Source organism: Mirounga leonina, unplaced genomic scaffold (genome assembly GCF_011800145.1).
Source record: "Mirounga leonina isolate KUSES-001 unplaced genomic scaffold, KU_Mleo_1.0 Mir_101222, whole genome shotgun sequence".
Classification (NCBI taxonomy): domain Eukaryota; kingdom Metazoa; phylum Chordata; class Mammalia; order Carnivora; family Phocidae; genus Mirounga; species Mirounga leonina.
Window position 1 is genome coordinate 930,499 of NW_023270085.1, and position 13,474 is coordinate 943,972.

The following is a 13,474-nucleotide window of genomic DNA, read 5'->3' on the forward strand; positions in this document are numbered from 1 at the left end:
AAGCCTTTCTCAAGAAACAAGAAAGGTCTCAAATACACAACCTAACCCTACACCAAAAGGAGCTGGAGAAAGAACAGCAAATAAAGCCTAAACCCAGCAGGAGAAGAGAAATAATAAAGATCAGAGCAGAAATCCATGAAATAGAAACCAAAAGAACAGTAGAACAGATTAACAAAACTACAAGCTGGTTCTTTGAAAGAGTAAGATTGATAAACCCTTGGCCAGACTTATCAAAAAGAAAAGAGAAATGACCCAAATAAATAAAATCATGAATGAAAGAGGAGAGATCACAACCCACATCAAAGAAATACAAACAATTATAAGGACATATTATGAGCAACTATATGCCAGAAAATTAGATAATCTGGAAGAAATGCATGCATTCTTAGAGATGTATCAACTACCAAAACTGAACCAGGAAAAAACAGAAAACCTGAACAGACGTATAACCACTACGGGAAATTGAAGCAGTCATCAAAAATCTCCCAACAAACAAAAGCCCAGGGCCAGGGGGCTTCCCAGGGGAATTCTACCAAACATTTCAAGAAGAATTAATACCTATTCTTCTGAAACTGTTCCAAAAAATAGAAATGGAAGGAAAACTTCCAAACTCGTTTTATGAGGCCGCCATTACCTTGATCCCCAAACCAGACAAAGACCCCATCAAAAAGGAGAATTACAGACCAATATCCTTGATGAACATGGATGCAAAAATTCTCACCAAAATACTAGCCAATAGGACCCAACAGTACATTAAAAAGATTATTCACCATGACCAAGTGGGATTTATCCCTGGGCTGCAATGTTGGTTCAACATCTGCAAATCAATCAATGTGATACAATACATTAACAAAAGAAAGAACAAGAATCATATGATCCTCTCAATAGATGCAGAAAATGCTTTTGACAAAGAACAGCATCCTTTCTTGATCAAAACTCTTCAGAGTATAGGGATAGAGGGTACATACCTCAATATCATAAAAGCCATCTATGAAAAACCCACAGTGAATATCATTCTCAATGGGGAAAAACTGACAGCTTTCCCCCTACGGTCAGGAACACGGCAGAGATGTCCACTATAACCACTGCTATTCAACATAGTATTAGAAGTCCTAGCCACAGGAATCAGACAACAGAAAGAAATAAAAGGCATCCAAATCGGCAAAGAAGAAGTCAAACTCTCACTCTTTGCAGTTGATATGATACTTTATGTGGAAACCCCAAATACTCCACCCCAAAACTGCTAGAACTCATACAGGAATTCAGTAAAGTGGCAGAATATAAAGTCAATGCACAGAAATCAGTGGCATTCCTATACACCAACAACAAGACAGAAGAAAGAGAAATTAAGGAGTCGATCCCATTTACAATTGCACCCAAAACCATAAGATACCTAGGAATAAATCTAACCAAAGAGGCAAAGGATCTGTACTCAGAACTATAAAATACTCATGAAAGAAACTGAGGAAGACACAAAGAAATGGAAAAATGTTCCATGCTCATGGATTGGAAGAACAAATATTGTGACGATGTCAATGCTACCTAGAGCAATCTACACATTCAATGCAATCCCTATCAAAATACCATCCACTTTTTTCAAAGAAATGGAACAAAGAATCCTACAATTTGTATGGAACCAGAAAAGATCCCGCATAACCAGAGGAATGTTGAAAAAGAAAAGCAAAGCTGGCGGCATCACAATTCCGGACTTCAAGCTCTATTACAAAGCTGTAATCATCAAACAGTATGGTACTGGCACAAGAACAGACACATAGATCAATGGAATAGAATAGAGAGCCAGAAATGGACCCCCAACTGTAGGGCCAACTAATCTTTGACAAAGCAGGAAAGAATGTCCAACAGAAAAAAGGCCCTTCAACAAATGGTGTTGGGAAAATTGGACAGCCACATGCAGAAGAATGAAACTGGACCATTCCCTTACACCACACACAAAAATAGACTCAAAATGGTTTGAAAGACTTCAATGTGAGACAGGAGTCCATCAAAATCCTAAAGAAGAACACAGGCAGCAACCTTTTTGACCTCAGCGGCAGCAACTTCTTCCTAGACACATTGCCAAAGGCAAGGGAAGCAAGGGCAAAATGAACTATTGGGACTTCATCAAGATAAAAAGCTTTTGCACAGCAAAAGAAACAGTCAACAAGACCAAAAGACAACTGACAGAATGGGAGAAGATATTTGCAAATTACATATCAGATAAAGGGCTAGTATCCAAAATCTATGAAGAACTTACTAAACTCAACACCCAAAGAACAAATGATCCAGTCAAGAAATGGGCAGAAGACATGAACAGACATTTTTCCAAAGAAGACATCCAAATGGCCAACAGACACATGTAAAAGTGCTCAATATCGCTCGGCATCAGGGAAATCCAAATCAAAACCTCAATGGGATATCACCTCACACCAGTCAGAATGGCTAAAATGGGAATTGTGGGAATGCAAGCTGGTACAGCCACTCTGGAAAACAGTATGGAGGTTCCTCAAAAAGTTGAAAATAGAGCTACCATATGATCCAGCAATTGCACTACTGGGTATTTACCCCAAAGGTACAAATGTAGGGATCCGAAAGGGTATGTGCACCCCGATGTTTTTAGCAGCAATGTCCACAATAGCCAAACTGTGGAAAGTGCCAAGATGTCCATCAACAGATGAATGGATAAAGAAGATGTGGTTGGTGTATATATATATACACAAACACAATGGAATATTTTTTTTTAAATTTTATTTATTTATTTGAGAGAGAGAATGAGATAGAGAGAGCATGAGAGGGGGGAGGGTCAGAGGGAGAAGCAGACTCCCTGCTCAGCAGGTAGCCCGATGCGGGACTCAATCCTGGGACTCCAGGATCATGACCTGAGCCGAAGGCAGTTGCTTAACGAACTGAGCCACCCAGGCGCCCCACACAATGGAATATTATGCAGCCATCAAAAAAATGAAATCTTGCCATTTGCAATGATGTGGATGGAACTAGAGGGTATTATGCTAAGCGAAATAAGTCAATCAGAGAAAGACATGTATCATATGACCTCACTGATATGAGGAATTCTTAATCTCAGGAAACAAACTGAGGGTTGTTGGAGTGGTGGGGGGTGGGAGGGATGGGGTGGCTAGATGATAGACATTGGGGAGGGTATGTGCTATGGTGAGCGCTGTGAATTGTGTAAGACTGTTGAATCACAGACCTGTACCTCTGAAACAAATAATGCATTATATGTGAAAAAAAAAAAAGAAGAAGAAGAATATAGCAGGAGGGGAAGAATGAAGGGTGGGGGAAATCGGAGGGGGAGACAAACCATGAGAGACTATGGACTCTAAAAAACAAACTGAGGGTTCTAGAGGGGAGGGAGGTGGGGGGATGGGTTAGCCTGGTGATGGGTATTAAAGAGGGCACGTTCTGCATGGAGCACTGGGTGTTACACGCAAACAATGAATCATGGAACACTACATCAAAACCAATGATGTAATGTATGGTGATTAGCATAACATAATAAAAAATATAAATAAATAAAAAAAGAGTATCTTTTTCTTTCTGATGGTTATGTAAGGATGCATGAGAATACTTACAGTCCCAGAGGAGGAAGACTGATTAGAGAAGTGGTTTCTAGTTTCTTCTAGTGTCAAGATATGAGTGTTTAAAGAAAACCCATACAGGGCGCCTGGGTGGCTCAGTTGGTTAAGCGACTGCCTTCGGCTCAGGTCATGATCCTGGAGTCCCGCGATCGAGTCCCACATCGGGCTCCTTGCTCAGCGGGGAGTCTGCTTCTCCCTCTGACCCTCCTCCCTCTCATGCTCTCTGTCTCTCATTCTCTCTCTCTCATATAAATAAATAAAATAAAATAAAAAAAGAATTGTTAAAGAAAACCCATACAGTTGTGAATGACATAAAAAATACACATTACCATATATAGTATTCCTAATTCTATATAGTCAAATTAGCCAATGTTAAATTCATAGACTCTGTATTGCATAGCTCATAAACAAACAGGAAAATTTATTGAGTAATTGGGTACTTACTGTATAGTACTCTGCTAGACTCTGGAAGTTATAGTCTAGTTATAGACACAAAATTAACGTATATAAAATAATTAGAGAGCAATGAAGTACTAAAATGTGTGCTATAATTATAATAGGGTAATAAGAGAATGTAGAACTGAGCATCACCTAAAATTATAGAGAAAACTTCATTGAGGATTCAGAGCTTGAGTTGAATATTGGAGGTTGGTAAGAATTTAGGTAGATGGAGAGAAGGAATAAGAACACTGTGTGTCAGGGCAAAAACAAGAGCAAAATCTTGGAAGCAAGAATTAGCATAGCTTGCGTAGAATATAGTGAGAAAAACAGGTTAACCAGAATAGAATGTTAGGGACAGAGTCAAACTGGAGACTAGATTTGTGGTCAAGGGTCAGCATTTGGAAGATCCTGAAAACAAGGCAGAGGTACTTGGTCTTGATATGGTAAGCAATAGGGATTCTTTACAGGCTCCTGAATTAAAGAAGTAGAGTTTTGATAAAGTAAATCTATAAATAGTAATTAAATAGATTAAAAGAAGAGGGAGACTACAGAAGGGAGACTAGTTAGAAGAGATGATGAGGGCCTGAAATAAATAATGCCATTGGACTATCAAAGAAGGCTGATACTCTGAGAATTTGAGAAGGAACAAAAGACAGTTCTTTGTACATTTTGGAATGATGAGAGATTGGTTGATTAAAATAATTTCCCAATCCCCAAAAATCAAGAAGGATTTAGATTAAAACATTTAGAGCTCTGAAAAGATCATATCCCCAAATATAGGTAATTCAAAGTGAACACAGTTCTAAAATATAAAATAAGTTTTAGCAAGTCCAAAAAGATCTTTTTCTTGTGGCTAATTCTATGCTTTAATAATATTCATCAAGATTTATAGATTTCTCTGCCTTGTTAATGCCATAAGCACATGCTTTAGCTGCTCATTAAACAATCCAGTAATGCCAGTAAAATTAGGTAACAACAAACCTCTCATGGTAGTTCAGAGCATACAAAAGCCATTTTACAAATATCATCTCATTTGATCAAACAACACTGTGAATTTGCTTATACTCATTTTATTGGAAAGTACAACATTATTAAATGACTTAAGACCTTTTGATCAAGAACAGATTTTAATTCTCTCAGCCTCAGTTTCCTTACCTATGAAATAGGGAGATTAATAATAATGCTCTCAGGGCATAGTTGCAACAATTAAATGATATGCAGTATGTCTAAGTGTCTAGTACTAGTGTCTAGTGTTGAGTGTGAGTGTATATTTGTTGTTATTGTCTCAATTTTTATTGTTGTCAAGCATAGTCTATATATTCACACTCAAAAATATTTATTGAATTGACTCAATAAATACTCAGGATTTATTAAATTGACATCTTCATGAGATCACCAGATTCTTAGAAAATTCCTTTTAATCATAACTTAATTCTAATTATTTTTCAGCAAGTATCCCAATTTTAAAGTGGGTGCTAAAAAGAACCAGGGACTTAGAGAATATAGCCAACAGAAATGCACTAAGATTTGTTAACTTGAATAAAGGGTCTATTCAAGATTCTAAATGTTTTCATCAAAGTCAAAGTCTGGAGGAAACACACACACACTTACTCATCAACCCTTCAGCACAACTGATGGGAATACTAAAAATATACTTATATCTCCATACATGAATTTGAGAACATTGTACATCGCCATGGCTGATTTATGAGGCCCCTTCACTAAGAGGGATAAATGTATTATTAGGACTACTGAGAATAAGGCTCATAACTCAAAAATATGCCATTTGTACCTTTAAAAATATGTCACTGTCAAAGTTCCTCATCTTCTCCTGGGATATGTGGCATGCTGCACAATGTCTTAAATGTGAAAAATACTTGATATACATTTTGGTGACAATTCAGTAATTCAAGTACTGGTGAAGTGTCAGGCGATAATACCTAGTCTAGAGCTCTACTTATTTTTCATCAACTGAGGTCAAGATCAGAGGAAACCGTATATGTATGTATGTACATATGTATGTATGTATATATGTATATATTTGTTTTTTGTTTATTTATTTATTTAGTTTCCTAAGAGGAAAGAGTAACACAAGATTTTCCTGTACAATCTCTGCTTCCAATGAATGTTTCAAACTAGCTCTGTGAGCTGTTGCTGATGAGAGGTTCTAAATGGACTAGTAAATAAAACTTCAGTGGCTTCTGATTATGCATCTCAAGTATTCAGCGTAAGTAGCCAACAGAACCTAGCTAATCTCTATCATTCTAATCTTTAGACACAGTCAGTCTTCTTTAAGCCTAATGGCCCGGTTTCATAGAATAGCATATTTTAAATAAATCAAAGTTATACTAAAGGACTAAGACTCCTTAGATATCATTAATTTCTTGGAGTACTCTATGACATGATTATTATTCACTCTGGAGTCTCATAAATAATTGAAGCCTAACTACATTGGTTGAAATAAGTGAACTTAATATCACAAGCTAGTTTCCTCATGTGTAAAAAATAGATAATAATAACTACCTTGCCTTGCCAGCCTTACAGATCTCCCCCCACCACCACCACCATGAGTCCAAGGATTAAATGAAGAAAATGTCTATGAAAGTGTTTTGTATGCTATAATGTAAAGCATTATTGTGAGGTTGGTAATAGTGATTCCAGGTCTTTATTTTATCATATATTTTCTTTATTTACTGATTTAAAAAATTAATTTTTTGTCAATGGGTCTCTTACCAGATTTATCTGAAGAAAGCTATCTGGAATGCATATTTACAAGGTTAGCTTTTCACTATGGATATAGCAGGGGCAAAAACTCATACCATGGATAGTGTAACTATCTGCGAAGATATTTCCCTCACACAGAATTGTAAAGAATGAAACTTGGTTAAGTAAGGTCTTGGGATTTCGCTTCCTATTACTAATACATTAACTTCCCCTAAGCATGTTAAAGGCCGATAAGATAGTGAGGAATACTATTTTATAAAGGATTGTCTCTGTACGTAGGTTTAAAAAAAAACAACATAGGAAACTCTTAACTAAGCAGACCAAAAGAATGATGGTTGCTGTATACTAATCCATATTATAAATAGATTCCCTTAAATATAAGATCTCATAGGGCATTTAACTTTTCATTCATATTAAACATCAATTATACATCAGGCACTCTGCTAGACGATGGCACAATTTCTGATGTATAGGCACAGTCCTTACTTCTGGAATTCAACAATATGAATGTTTCTGTATCTTTGGAATGCCAGCTTGTTAATGGGTAGAAATTCATAATTGGTGAAATGAGGGAGGTAGAAAATGGTGGGATGAGGTAGGGGCCAGATCACAAAGACCTTGGTGATGGAGACCCACTGAAGTATTTTATGTAGTGGAGTGTTGTGATTAGATTTACAATTTAGGAAGAGCATGGTGCCATCTTCCTTTTTCTCTGAAAGTCTGACTGTTAAAGGGACACAAAAAAGAGGAGGGGAACATGAAAACATGATGAAATACATTATTTTTATTGATTTAAAGACAGATGAGTAGGATATTCTTATTTTTTAAGTGACCCATGAAAGAGGAACACTAATCAATATGATTGAAGAGACTCTGAGCTACATGTTTGTCACAGAATATTTCCATAGCCTGGGAGGGGGGGTAGGTGGATAGAGGGACAAGGAAAGGTGGGGCGGCAAGGTTGAGGCAAGTCTCCATATTGTCCCAGGTTGAGTAGATCATATAATGTAATTGCCTGGGACAGTCCCAATTTATACCAGTTGTTCCAGCATAATTATTATTAGTAATCTCTTTCATTCTCAAAAGTTTTCCAGTTTGGATGATAAATTATATAGGCACCCTACCTAAAGGTAGGCTCTATTAACAAAATATTCATTTGTCACCTTGGACAAAATATTCATTTGTCACCTTGGAAATCATTTTAAAAAGAACAATGTTGGAGATCCTAGCTGCTGGTCTAGACAGAGCAAAGTAAAACACCCTCTATATGTGTCCTAGAAGAATGGAAATCCCAAAAAGGGAAAACATGGGATGGCTAATGGAATATTTATTAAACCTATTGCTGACCAGTCTCCAGTTCCTACCCTAAAAACATTGAGCAAAAGTAACCTGAGGAAACTTCTCTAATACATTCATAGCTCCTGAATGGTACTTGCCTAACAACTATACATGATCTAGTTCAAGTCATCTCAACAGTAGCATTTGATAATTAAGAGAGGAACTCAGAGGTGCCTGGGTGGCTTAGTCAGTTGAATGTCCAACTCTTGATTTCGGCTTGGGTCATAATCTCAGAGTCCTGGGATCGAGCTCCACATCAGGCTCTGTGCTCACCACCAAGTCTGCTTGTCCCCCTCCCTATCCCTCTGCCCCACCCAGCTCACTCTCCCTCTCACTAATCTCAAAAAAGAAAGAGAGAGAGAGAGAAAGAGAGAGAGAAAGAGAGACTCAAATGGTTTGTCTTTTAGGTAAAATGGCAGTTTAATGCCTATGCCCAGCTACTGGCTGTAGAAGAAAGTGAGGAGGTCAATAAATGACAGTTACCTTTTAAAAAAAATTAAAGAGTTCTCTGCAAACTGAATCATTAAGTGCCAACTGGTGATTGACACTAAAAATATACTTTAATTCCAAAGATAAACAGAATCAAACTCAATCTGGTGATCCACTTTATGTCAAAGAAACTTAAAATTATGAATAAAATATTGCACAAATTGCCAGTAATAACAAAATAGCACTATCAAATGAGTGGTATATCATGGAATCCAAACTAGGAATGGAGTAGGAAGGCACAAAATTATCTTCTACCAAAATAAGCAGGAGGAAAATCATTCCTGTGATATTTTAAAAACACACTAAAATTTAAAAACTAATAATTTATGCTGATAATGTATCATGGTAGGAATTTCTTTGCAGTAAATTATAATCACAAATACAAGCTTGTAACTCAGGTTGCCAATTTCAATTGACTTTAAAGATTTTATTTATTTATTTATTTATTTGAGAGAGAATGAGAGAGAGCACATGAGAGGGGTTAGGGTCAGAGGGAGAAGCAGACTCCCTGCCAAGCAGGGAGCCCAAAGCGGGACCCGATCCAGGGACTCCAGGATCATGACCTGAGCCGAAGCAGTCGCCTAACGAACTGAGCCACCCAGGTGCCCCTCAATTGACTTTAATAAGGAACTAATTCCCAAAGATTAGCACCCCTTTTATGTAATAAGGCACAAAGCAAATCAAGACAAAATGATAACAAGATGCAATCAAGATGTATTAAATAAAGCTAAATTGTGAATAAGAGAGATACTCTACACAAAAACCTCTGATAAATCTAGAAACAAGCAACTGCAGACTTTGTCTTAATTAAAGGGTGATTTCACGAGCAAAACAGTCACTGGCTGAGACATTGAGAGATGTAAGCATTCCACTATTTTCAATGGTAAATTAGACCATTACTGAATTGGCCTCTTCATAGATTATAGTTATTGCTCTATTGCTCTCTTTTTCAATGATCAAACTGGCTTCTTCTTATAACTTGAAGAATTTAAGCTGGAAATTATAAAGACCTGTCAACTAATATGCATAAAGTTGCCATTTTTTTTTACAGTGTTTGCAGAAAATCTGTGGTCACAACAAATTATTTTGTCTTAATGGTATTAACACTGAGTCATTATTAGTGAAAAGAACATTGATGCTTTGGTAAAGTATATGTTTTGATCAGAAACTTCTTGTGGTATTTTTCAATATGAGTAGGTACATTCTGAATGCTTTGTTTAGGCAGGCAAAATTGTGGCAGCTGACATGGTCAAAGTTACTAATTTTTAATTTAAGCTTTTATAGAATAGCTTATTTTCATCAATTACCCATTTACTAGAAACTCAAAACATAAGCCAATCACTTTTTGTTTTTTTAAATTAAGCTAAATTCTTTGGAAGCTGAAAAGTTCTTAATTTTTTTAAGTGCACTGTAAATGCCAAATTCTTTATTCCCTAATTTCTAAACAGATCTTTATTAAATTAAATGTTATGATGAAATAATGACACACTGTAACTCCATGTTTCACTTAAAGTGCAATTTTATGTTTCATAGTAAGGGAATGGTCCTGATTACTGTGACTATATAAGCAAAATAGAACTATTTACTCATAATCATTAAGTTAGATACATTTTTTATACAAAATGCATAGTGTGATGAAAGATATGCAGGTGACAAGCTTTAAGCCTAGGTACACAATTTCTGACTACATGTCCAAAACAGCAACAAAACAAATACTCTTCATAATGAATTTGGAGTCATGATCTACTTTCATAAATGATCTGAGAAAACTGAGGTAGAGAGGTAAAGCACTTTCATTAAGGACTAACATAACATAATAAATAAAATAAATTAAATAAATAATAATAAAATAAAATAAAATTTAAAAAAATAAAAAAAATAAATTTAAAAAAAGAAAAAAAGGTCCCATAACAGCATAGTGGCAGAACCAAGTTGAGAACTCATGTCTCCTAAATCTTACTTTCATTATTATGATCATATAGGCAGGATCAAGTTTAGTAGTGCTAAGGAAATGTTCTAATGTATTAAGCTACGGTAAGATTGTGTATGTTATCTCTTACCTTCAAATCATCATTTCTCAAATTGTATTTTGGGATATAGAACTCTTCTATGAGGATATTTGTGTGTGTGTGTGTGTGTGTATTTCAACTAAAATAAATCAATAAAATATATTTTGAATTTTCTAAGTGATCATCTCATAACTGGGTACTTCACATGGCTTAAGTGACAACTTTTGCATATTTGTTTATAATCATATTGGCACCAACCAGTACCTTATATAAGTGTGTATATATATATATATATATATACACACACACACACAAATGATGCCCTCATGTCAAATGAGAATCAAAGGACATCATGGTGCACAATACAAATAATAAAAAGTGATAGGGAAATTGAAGCACCACACAGCACATAGTAACCCAGTCATGAAGAACTCAAAAGAACCTGCACTTATCAGTTAAGATGTAGTCATATTTCATGCAGTGACTTTATTTCAATAAAACTTGGTTAATTAACATGGCTTTTAATTTATCAGTTTTGTGGTTTTATATATATTTCATTTGTAATTCTGTTTCTGAATAAAAGTTATACATTCAAGGATTTAAAACTAATTCAATATCTGTCTGGAATTTTATAAAATGTATAATAAACATAATTTTAGAGCACAACAGAGGTCCATAGGAGGTTTTCTTCCTTTAAAGGCCTAATATGTTAACAGGTTCCTCTCCTGAATGGGACTACTTTCTACTGTGGTTTAATATTAGTGGAGAGGGGTCTGAGAAAGTAGGGAAACATCTAACTTGGAACAAGTGAAATCTGAGGTTAAATCTTATTGCAATACTAACATCATGGGGAAAGAGAAAGGAGGCAATGTCTACATGTTGTAAGCCTTTGCTCCTTCTAGGTTCTCATCAATTCTCTTAGCTTCCACTATCATCTCTCTTCATATCTCTTCTGCCTCCAGAGCCTAGTTCTATCTTCACATTTGAGATTCAATTCCATATTTCATCTGCTTAATGGTTCCTTCTACTCGAATATTTTACCTCAACTCAATTTCTGAATGTTAAAAAACAAATTAAGGGTTTTGTTCCCCAAATCTTTTATCTCTTTAGATTAAAAAAAAAATAATCTCTATCATTGATACAATCATTCTCTTTGTCACTCAAATCTGACACTTGACAAATCCAGTTGCATCTTTCTCTAAAATGACTATGGCAGATGTTTAACCACCTGAGCCACCCAGGCACCCCTAGATTATTTTAAACAATCATTTAATTATAGTACTATGTTCTATGTTGTAAGTAGTATACTGATGATTATAAGCACAAAGTCTGGAAACTGGCTGCCTGGGTGTAAATCTCTCTCTTTCTCTTTTTAAAAGATTTTATTTATTCATTTGACTGAGAGAGACACAGCGAGAGGGGGAACACAAGCAGGGGGAGTGAGAGGGAGAAGCAGGCCTCCTGCTGAGCAGGGAACCCGACGTGGAGCTCGATCCCAGGACCCTGGGATCATGACCTGAGCCAAAGGCAGACGCCCAAGGACTGAGCCACCCAGGCACCCCTAAATCTCTCTTAAATAAGTTTTGCTACTTAATACCCAGGTTTTTTTGGCAAGTTATTGAACCTCTCTATGGCTTACTTTCCCTATCTACACAATAGGGATGATGATAATAACAATAGCTATTTTATATGGTTGCTGTAAGAATTAAACATATTAAAATGCATGTAAGTGTACTGGCTGACATAAAATAAGTAGTCAATAAATTGTATCTATTAACATAAAATATTTCCTATCTGCTCTCCCCAAATCAAACAGTTCTACATATTACCCTCTCTGTTTAGTGTGCAAGCAAGCCTATGCACAACTTCGTTCACTAACATGAGTACATTTGCCTTCCATTTTGGTTCCCTGACCTTTATGCTTTCAGCACGATGATATAAAGGAATAATGGCTATAAGGGAAGTGGGAGTTGAGAGTAATGACAGAAACAAGTTCTGTGGTGAGGTTGCATAGTTAGGAATCAAACTAGGAAAGAATAACAGAAAAGCATGCATGTAAGAGTCAGATAGATCTCGGCTCAACTTCCAAATCTAATATCCCTGGCTGTGTGACCTTGAATAAGTCACTCACCAACTCTATGTTCACTTCCTCATTTGTAAATTAAGGATAATAACTACCAATCTTATAAGGTGGTAGTGACGTAATCCATGTAAAGAGACTTCTACCCACAGTAGGCACTCAACAAATAGAGATGCATGAGTAAAGTCCTTGACACATGATTGGTGCTTAGTAAATTATAACTACTATGATTATTCATCCTCTTTTTCCTCTTTGCCTGTTGTATTTGTATTAACTATAAAGAATGAAGTTGGGCGTCTGGGTGGCTAGTTAAGAATGAAGTGGAACTGAAAAATTCTCACTACAGTTTTAGAGCAGGATATAGTGATCTGCACTGTCAAATCAATAAAGAAGCCAATCAATACAAAAGAGACCCTTTTACTTTAGCTGTCTGTAAATCTCTAATTGCACTTTCATTCATCTTCTAACCAGAGTTTTCTCTCTTTGAACAAGAACATGCCAACATTAAAATCAGGCTTAGGGAAATGCCGTTGCGGACATTATGAACTCAAGACAGCATAATTATATTTCTTTGCTTCAGAGTGGAGAGAGATATAGAACAGAGAGTCATGAGACTGGACTGAAATACTGCCTCTGCCATAAGCTGCTTCTGCCAACTTGGCCAATTCCTTGCCCCTCTTTGGGCCTCAGTTTCCTCATCTTCTCACAGGAACAAACCACAAGTCATGCCCTCATTTCAAGCACATGTATTATGTAAAAAAAAAAAAAAAAAAATTACCTTTAAGCTGTCAAACTCTGAA

General features: G+C 36.1%; 1 protein-coding gene across 1 annotated transcript in view; it reads right to left on the minus strand.

Moving 5' to 3' along the window:
- IL1RAPL2 (interleukin 1 receptor accessory protein like 2) overlaps positions 1 to 13,474 on the minus strand; it is a 1,205,338-nt gene that overhangs the window by 434,333 nt on the left and 757,531 nt on the right. The window lies entirely within an intron of this gene.